Raw genomic sequence first — 9,338 nt, 5'->3', positions numbered from 1 at the left:
ACCAGTATAGCTGTGGGTACCTGTACCCATCGAGCAACTGGGGGCATAACTGCCCAGTCAGGTTAAGGAGAGAGTCTCAGACCCTGAAGCTAAATGTAAGTACAGCGTGGCAGAGATTACAGCCCTGAACAAGGCTCCGCCTACCTGGCTCTAGTCATGACATCATTCTGTGATGTGTCACTTATTTAACGATGTCATTCGGTTCAAATTAAAAATATTTACTCCGTATCTCAATTGTCTTCAATTAAACTAAAAATCAGTCACCACTTAGGTAAAAAGGTATCACTGATCAAAACATGTTAGTACATCTAAAAATAACTGAAATGGAAGATGCAAAAAGCCTGATTAAAATACCTACCTTTTGAATTAAAATATCAAACAACATAAAATATGTAAAAGACCACATCACTGCTCATCCTGCCTGACTGTTCTGAACATTTTGTAATCACTCCATCATGGTGAAAACACTGATGAATGATGCACCGAAAAAGAAATCTAACGATGAACTCTCACACTGCCAGTGTAGGCAAACACACGGCCCAAAGCCAAGTCAGGTGCTGTACCTTCACGATGAACTCTCACACTGCCAGTGTAGGCAAACACACGGCCCAAAGCCAAGTCAGGTGCTGTACCTTCACGATGAACTCTCACACTGCCAGTGTAGGCAAACACACGGCCCAAAGCCAAGTCAGGTGCTGTACCTTCACGATGATCTCTCACACTGCCAGTGTAGGCAAACACACGGGCCAAAGCCAAGTCAGGTGCTGTACCTTCACGATGAACTCTCACACTGCCAGTGTAGGCAAACACACGGGCCAAAGCCAAGTCAGGTGCTGTACCTTCACGATGAACTCTCACACTGCCAGTGTAGGCAAACACACGGCCCAAAGCCAAGTCAGGTGCTGTACCTTCACGATGAACTCTCACACTGCCAGTGTAGGCAAACACACGGCCCAAAGCCAAGTCAGGTGCTGTACCTTCACGATGAACTCTCACACTGCCAGTGTAGGCAAACACACGGGCCAAAGCCGAGTCAGGTGCTGTACCTTCACGATGAACTCTCACACTGCCAGTGTAGGCAAACACACGGCCCAAAGCCGAGTCAGGTGCTGTACCTTCACGATGAACTCTCACACTGCCAGTGTAGGCAAACACACGGCCCAAAGCCGAGTCAGGTGCTGTACCTTCACGATGAACTCTCACACTGCCAGTGTAGGCAAACACACGGCCCAAAGCCGAGTCAGGTGCTGTACCTTCACGATGAACTCTCACACTGCCAGTGTAGGCAAACACACGGGCCAAAGCCGAGTCAGGTGCTGTACCTTCACGATGAACTCTCACACTGCCAGTGTAGGCAAACACACGGGCCAAAGCCGAGTCAGGTGCTGTACCTTCACGATGAACTCTCACACTGCCAGTGTAGGCAAACACACGGCCCAAAGCCGAGTCAGGTGCTGTACCTTCACATTGCATGTCAGCAAACAGTCAGGTCCACATTTTAATTGATTTAGCAGATGCACCATTGAGAAGATGGGGCCAGAAGGCGGGTCCAGAAGGTGAGTTCAGTAGGCAGGTCCAGTAGGCGGGACCAGAAGGTGAGTTCTGTAGGCGGGTCCAGTAGGCGGCACCAGAAGGTGAGTTCAGTAGGCGGGACCAGAAGGCGGGATCAGAAGGCGAGTTCAGTAGGCAGGTCCAGTAGGTGGGACCAGAAGGTGAGTTCAGTAGGCAGGTCCAGTAGGCGGGACCAGAAGGCGAGTTCAGTAGGCGGGTCCAGTAGGCAGGACCAGAAGGCGGGTCCAGTAGGCAGGTCCAGTAGGCGGGACCAGAAGGTGAGTTCACCCTAAGATAATAAAAATCACAAACAGGCGTAGAGACAGCCACTCTGCATGTTGTCAGAAATATGCCCAGGGAGCAAAGAACTCTTACAGCACTGGAAGAGTCTCGGAATGCGACAGAGACACTCTTACAGCACTGGAAGTGTCTCGGAATGCGACAGAGACACTCTTACAGCACTGGAAGAGTCTCGGAATGCGACAGACACACACGTGCACCTCCCACGGCTCACACAGACTGCGTGTGGCGCTCGCCTGTGAACACCACCCCCAGGCCTGGCCCTAGGGGGGGGGGTGGTAGCTTCCCTATTCTAGGCTGGATGCTCTGCTTTTCTTTGCTATTTCTCATAAGCGTCTTTGTTGGATCATGGTCTGTCTAACTTCTCCCCACAGAGCTACTCGCAGAGGGAGGTGGACACGAGGTGTCAAAGCCGCCACAGTCCTTCAGAAGGTTCCCAGTGGATGGGGGCTTTGTGTTGTTAGATTCTTTATACAAAACTTACTATAGAGATGTGAATATTAATAAAGTATGTTAAATAATACTTCTGAACAGATGACCTAAATAGAGCTGGGAGGAATGAAACCAACGCTTGTCTGCATCATCTCCCTGAAGGTGTTCACTACTGGCCCCGCTGCATTCTGGGACTGAGCACAAGCATAACAGCTGTCCATCATCTCCCTGAAGGTGCTCACCACTGGCCCCGCTGCATTCTGGGACTGAGCACAAGCATAACAGCTGTCCCCGCAAAGCTACATGGGAATTTTTGTAGCATTAGTTTTGCTGGAAGCATTGTGATACTGATAGCTTTGGTAGCACACTTATAAGCCAAATCCTGTTTAAGGGGATGTTCTCTGCCCCTCTGACACAGTCAGCATTGTAGTGTAGTGCACAGTAGTGCATTGTATTGTAGTGTAGTGTAGTGCACTTTAGTGCATTATACTGTAGTGTAGTGCAATGTATTGCAGTGTAGTGCTCTGTATTGTAGTGCATTGTATTGCAGTGCACTGCAGTACAGTTGTGTCTTCCATCCAGTACTTTAAGAAATGAGCTAGAGCTGATGTTATTTTGACTCAGGAGTTTCTTGGTAGTGGACGGCTAATCTGAGGCACAAGGCACGACGTTCAGTCTGCTCATTACCTGGGGTTTTAAAAGAGGAAATGCAGAGTACGTCCCACATGTCCGGATGGTACCCGGGGTGGGCACCATCTGAGCTGGAGTCCTGCTTCAATTCCATGGAGAGGTGACATCGGGGATGTGACTTACGAAGCGTAACATCGTGGGTGCAGCCTTCAATCTGCCACCTTATACAGGCCGGTGTGGAGAACTGACTGCTGATGGACTTTGACCTTGACAGTTTACTCCTGCTTTCAGCCAGCAAGCCCACTCTTTCTGTTTCAATAATGTCAGCATTAACATGAGGGGAGTTGGGCAGCCAGTTGACCTTGGACCCCCAGAGCGCCTTAGGATCCCTCGCTTGTGAAAGGCACTATGTAGAATTAAACTGAATTGAACGAGAGTGATGAGGGTAGCCATGATGAGGGTAGCCATGATGAGGGTAGCCATGATGAGGGTAGCCATGGTGAGGGTAGCCATGGTGAGGGTAGCCATGATGAGGGTAGCCATGGTGAGGGTAGCCATGGAGCGCCATAAATGTAAGATGGAGAGTTTTAAATTGAATGTGATGAAGTATAGAAAGCCAGGGTCATTTGGTCATATGCAGCTTACATTTGTTTAGCGAACCTTTAACTCTAATTGAATGTCTGCCCAGAGCTGTACACAGTCACAGGCACGACTGCAACCCAAACCTCAGAGCCGCCACTGGACATAAAGCTCTCCTGGTGCACAGCCCCGCCCGTTACTCAGATCACACTATTTTATTCTTGAATGCCTGCTGTATGTATGAAATGTGCTATACAACATGCTGTCTGATCTTCCCCTGCTTAGCCCGCTAGTCCTGCCAGTGCCACACTGATGTCAGCATACCGAGTCAAATAAGATCATTGGAATTACGTACAAACTTACTTTAGTCCTGTCATGTTATCGTTCCTCAATCCTGATTCTTGTTTTGCACACCAATAGACTGATTGCTGCCCGCGTGCCGCAGTGCGCCGGCTACGACGTGTACACTGCCGTGCACGGACAGTGATGTGCGTGCCGCAGTGTATCAGCTACAACGTGTACACTGCCATGCACAGACAGTGATGTGCACGCCGCGGTGTACCAGCTACGACGTGTGCAGTGCTGTGCACAGACAGTGATGTGCGTGCCGCAGTGTACCAGCTACGACGTGTACACTGCCATGCACGGACAGTAATGGGTGCATAATGGTGTACGAACACGGACCACATGGTGTGTGTCTTGCCTTGTAATCTGGGTTAAACTGCATTTCTTTGACATTGCAGATTAGAAGGAAATCAGTTCTTTGCCTGTTATTATCAATATAAATGAACACATTGCCAAATATCGGAGCTTGTTAAACTGGAATGTAAGATTTTACTGGGGCACAGCAGACCATTATTGTGGCACGTGTCCCAGTTAAATGGGGTCTAGCAGCGCCCACGCTAAACCTGCCCCTCCTTGGAATAACCTGGTCTGTTTTTGACGTGTTCCTCCCAGTTGAGATTCTACATTCTCTGTGCTCTGCTGCTCTCTTTGTGTCCTCTCCTGCTTCCCTTACGTGCCGCTCGCTTGTCGCCTGGGACCTGTCCCATCTGCGGTGTGCTGTAGACCACATCAGAAAGGCCCCGCGGCACCTGAACAGCCACAAGGTGACCTTCCCACATGGAGACGCCGACCCACTTCTGTAGGGGCCCCAGTGCCCCACAGCCTCAGGAACTCGGTGAAGTCTCCAGAGGGTCTCCCCAGAGGGATCTCCCCCTAAAGGGGTCTCCCCAGAGGGATCTCCCCCTAAAGGGGTTTCCTCAGAGGGATTTCCCCAGAGGGATCTCCCCCTAAAGGGGTCTCCCCATGGCTGCCATCATCACTTATTGCCACTGCCATCTCTGTCTGCAGTCCTGCTGAAGATCTCAACGGTTCTACTGCTGAACACTCCTTCTGCAACCCAACTGTTGATCACTCCATTTTCCTGTCCTGTGTAAACATTTGTTAAATGGAAGTCATACCCCACGTTAGATCTGGGATTTCACTTTGATTTGTGCTGGGTGGGCTTCCACGAATAACCACGTTAGGCCTGCAGTTGCCTGGTTAGTAAGCAGTTTAATGTTAACAGTATTCGGGGCAATTTCCTAAATCTGGTCGATAGTAGGGACTCCATCCCCCTTCTGCCAGGAAGGAGATGGATGAAGCTCTGCAGACAGCACCCCCTGCTGTTCGTCTGAGTGACAGGTCGAGCACAGATGGGGAGTTTTTCTGTGCTGGGCCACCTTTCAGTAAACAAACAAGTCATTGAGTTATATAACTTCTGTGGAGTTATATATAACATGATTAGTATGACTGTATATGTTTCCACAGGGATACGAGCAGTTTTCGCCAAATGGGAAATGTTGATATTTCTTATGCAATAAGTATGGGACCCTGGGCTTTGTTAAGCTGCCAGTTCAGGCGGTCCGGACGTCTGCAGGTTTGCAGTGCTGAGTTTGAGTTGAGTTTCTATTCCATGTTTTTTTTTAACAAGCCACTGGAGATGATGCAGGGCAGGCCTGAGGAATTACCCTTCCCTCCTGCACATGCTCACTGTGGCCTCAGGCTTACTCACTAGGGCTTTGGGCTGGGAGGCAACGTAATGCGTGATACAAATAAAACTGGAGTGAATCAAATCACCCCACCGCCTTTATCTGACTTACTGACCAGTATCGATTAGCTATGGCTTCCTTGACAGGGTGTCACAGCGACTGTGCTTCTGCCAGGGGAAGGGGGGGGGGTGCAGGATTGCAGGATTCATTTTTAAAGGGGGGTTGGAGATGGTGGACAAGGCAACACCTGGTAGTGGCCTTGGTCTGGGGCATATTGGGAAGTCCCACCCAGCTGCAGACACGCCCCCCTATGCTGCAGTCTGCACACCTGGATATACAGACTGCTGTGTTCAGAGCACAGGGCATAACTGTGAAGGTCACTGATTCATAAGGTCCCCCTGAGAAATGTACTGAGCCTGAACTGTAGCTGGACGATTCCTAGCTGTGTATCACCTAGACAAACACAGACGGAGCTGCAAATTCACAGCAAGGCAGGTTTTGTCCGTGCACCTGCCTCTCAGTCTCTGGCACTCATTTGCTTTCCTGTCCAAGGGCCAAGGGTAAGGAAAAAATAGCTTTTTTTAAGGAACGGTAAGGTTTGCTATTTTAGATAGTGTTTATACTTTGACATTTTGGCATTATATATATCATACAAAATGCACTTTGGGCATATTCCTGTAAGCATTAATGAAAAGTGTTCCTCTTCAAAGACGGTCATGTCCTGTTGGATGATGATTAGATCTGTATGCGGTGTTTCGGTTCCGTGCCGTTATCGCAGTGCGGCCAGCTTCCTGGGGAGGGTTCTCCGCATCACATGGCGTACAGGCTCCTGTCGAAATTCCAGGCGCAGCCGCTGCCGTCACTGGAGATGAATGAGCTGGAATCATGACTAAATGACCAAATCCTTCTCCTCCATTACTCAGCTGGGGTGATTTAGATGTGTTTCCATCGACACTGACAGGAGAGTGACAGAGTTTGCCAGCGCAGCCGCTTTCCTCTTCCTTCATGCTGCCGCTAAGATGACTTTAGGGGGGCTTGTCAAATAATTTAGGATGCAAATACATACATTGTCTATTTACTGCCTATACCTGTGGATACCAGTTGGACAGACTGCAAAAAAAAGCACCCAGTAGCCAGAAATCAGGCAGCCTGCATTGGTGGTTCAATGTACCGTCGATATGCGCAGCCAGAAATCAGGCTGCCTGCATTGGTGGTTCAATGTACCGTCGATATGCGCAGCCAGAAATCAGGCTGCCTGCATTGGTGGTTTGATGTGCTGCTGATATGCGCAGCCAGAAATCAGGCTGCCTGCATTGGTGGTTTGATGTGCTGCTGATATGCGCAGCCAGAAATCAGGCTGCCTGCATTGGTGGTCTGATGTGCTGCTGGTATGCGCAGGTAACGGTGACTCAGGCTGCCTGCATTGGTGGTCTGATGTGCTGCTGGTATGCGCAGGTAACGGTGACTCAGGCTGCCTGCATTAAGTACAGGAGACAGCTGAAGAAGCTGCCACCTGCTGACAAGCATGGAGGCTATTTACCATCATTGGAGTCCCACTCCTGCTGGCCCGGCCCCTCCCCGTCTGCGGCAGGGACTGGTGCCAGGTGTGCGCATCTGCTCACCACTGGAACGCACTGCCAGAGTGCGCCCTTCATAAATCTGCCCAGCTTCTATGACAGCATGGAGCTCTGCGTGGGTGAGCTGCTGTGTGTTTGATGGTTCTTGTGAGAGCAGAGAGGTCACTTTGATTGCTGGGCTCCTTATCTGATAGATCTGAGTCATGCTGTGTTTTGGTTCGGATGTCCACACTGACCTCCACATGCTCTCCCACATTCTTTCTAGATTGGATCATTTGTTGTTTTTCAGTGTCGGTACCAGATATGCTTGTTCTGTGCTTCATTCCAGCTCCCTGCATCTTCGTTATTTGTGATACAGACTTGAATGCTACCAGCTGCGGTTCATGATTCTTTTTCTCCAGACTTTCTGGAAATTAGGAATGATATGGACTCTTTTTCTGGCAGAATGGAGATTTCCGGCAGGAACGCTAAGTCTTTCATCCCCTTGAAGCTCCTCACCACACATTGTTCGCATTAAAGCACAATCACAAAGCAGATTCTGCTCCTGTTGTGCTCCTTTCTTGTATTTTCCTGATCTGATACATGCATAACTGACAGATGAGAATTGGATCAGATCTATTATAACTTTTATTCCAGTGTAATTTTTGAGGCTGTACTTTTAATTTCAGATGCTATTTTTGTCATCTGACGGCCCACTGGTTGGCGTGACGGGAACCGGCAACCTGGGATGTTCAGACCGATGATGGCGTCCCCAGTGAGGTGGGGGGGGGGGGGGCTGTCAGCCGGGCCCTGGGAGGTGAACGCGGACCTGACACGCACCAAGGGGGGGTTCAGGAAGCAGGCTCACACTGATCCGCTTCCCAGACTGAGGTGAAGCTGACTCAGGAAGCCAGCAGAAGGCTTGGGGCTGACCCCCGCCCCCCTCGAGTGTCACCCTGCCAGAGGACCTGCCTCCCCCCGGAATTCACAGCTCATAGTGACACCCCTCCCCCACCAACAGCCTGCCCCAGCACTTCCCCACACCTTGTAATTAAAGCACACAAGCACCCCCCAGGGGGGGGGACTAATGCCTGTGTGTGGTGAGCTCAGGCCCCCCCATCCTGCCACGGCCTCTTCACTTACGTGCTTCTTAATATCTGCCTCAGTAACCATCTTCCCTTCAGTAAAGGAAAGCAGTGCAGGAATGTTACATTTTGTTTGGTTTGTAGAACAAACACCACTTAAGATCAGAACAGACTTTGTGCAGCTTCAGTGCATAAGGGATTCAGTGTATAAGGGATTCAGTGTTAGTCCACACTGTATTACAGCAGACTACAGTTTGGGCTTGGAATAAATCAAAGGAATTACTTACCTATACTTATGTCTCAGTATCTTATGCCTAACAGAAAGCTGGCAATGACTTCAGAGCACTAAATAATTCACTATATTTGTAACCCTATCAGCCATCTTAATAGCAGGGCGGTGTTGCTGCGGTTGTCATATTTCAGCTGAATGCAGGAATCTCAGAAGTTGGGTTACATACTTACTATTTGAAATGTTGCTTCTTAATGTTGCATACTCAACCAACTATAACACATCATAATTTATTCTTTTTATTGGTCCATACGACTCCTATATTTTACAGAGGAGTTTGCAGAATAGCTGACTAACCTGGTTATTTGTGGAGATAAAGCTGGGCTGAGGAACTGACCACATCTGGAGGTTCTGCTGGGCTGGGGTAGCAACACCATGAGGACATCTTCAGTGTTGCCAGGCTCCCCTCTTACCCCGAGGCAGTGGTGGAAGCTTCTGGAGCATCAGAGCACTGGCTCACTGCGGCGGCTGGAAAGGCCAAAGGGCTATCTGAAAACTGTCCTGAGATGGGATTCAAACCAGCACCTTTCTGAACACCAGTATAGATTCCTAACCTGCAGGGTCACACATTGCAGCCGCAGGTTTGTGGTATGTTCAGATTAGAAACCGCAATCTTGAGGCTATGAGTCTGTCAGCAGTACAGATATGGGGGGGGGGGGGATAATGTGCTTAACGGCAAAAGTACTAATATCACACTTATTTCATAGTTTAAAAATAGAATCACAGAAACAAACAGGAAGCCTGTACAAAATTATCATGTCAGTGTTTGAAATACCTGTTAGTGAATTCCTTTACATAAAGTTCTTTTTACCCATGGTTGAGATCCATAAATCTGCAAAACACATATAGATATTTTCAGTTAATTTCCAACAGGATCTGAGTT

Source organism: Paramormyrops kingsleyae, chromosome 4 (genome assembly GCF_048594095.1).
Source record: "Paramormyrops kingsleyae isolate MSU_618 chromosome 4, PKINGS_0.4, whole genome shotgun sequence".
NCBI lineage: Eukaryota > Metazoa > Chordata > Actinopteri > Osteoglossiformes > Mormyridae > Paramormyrops > Paramormyrops kingsleyae.
Note: the sequence above shows the minus strand (reverse complement) of the source record.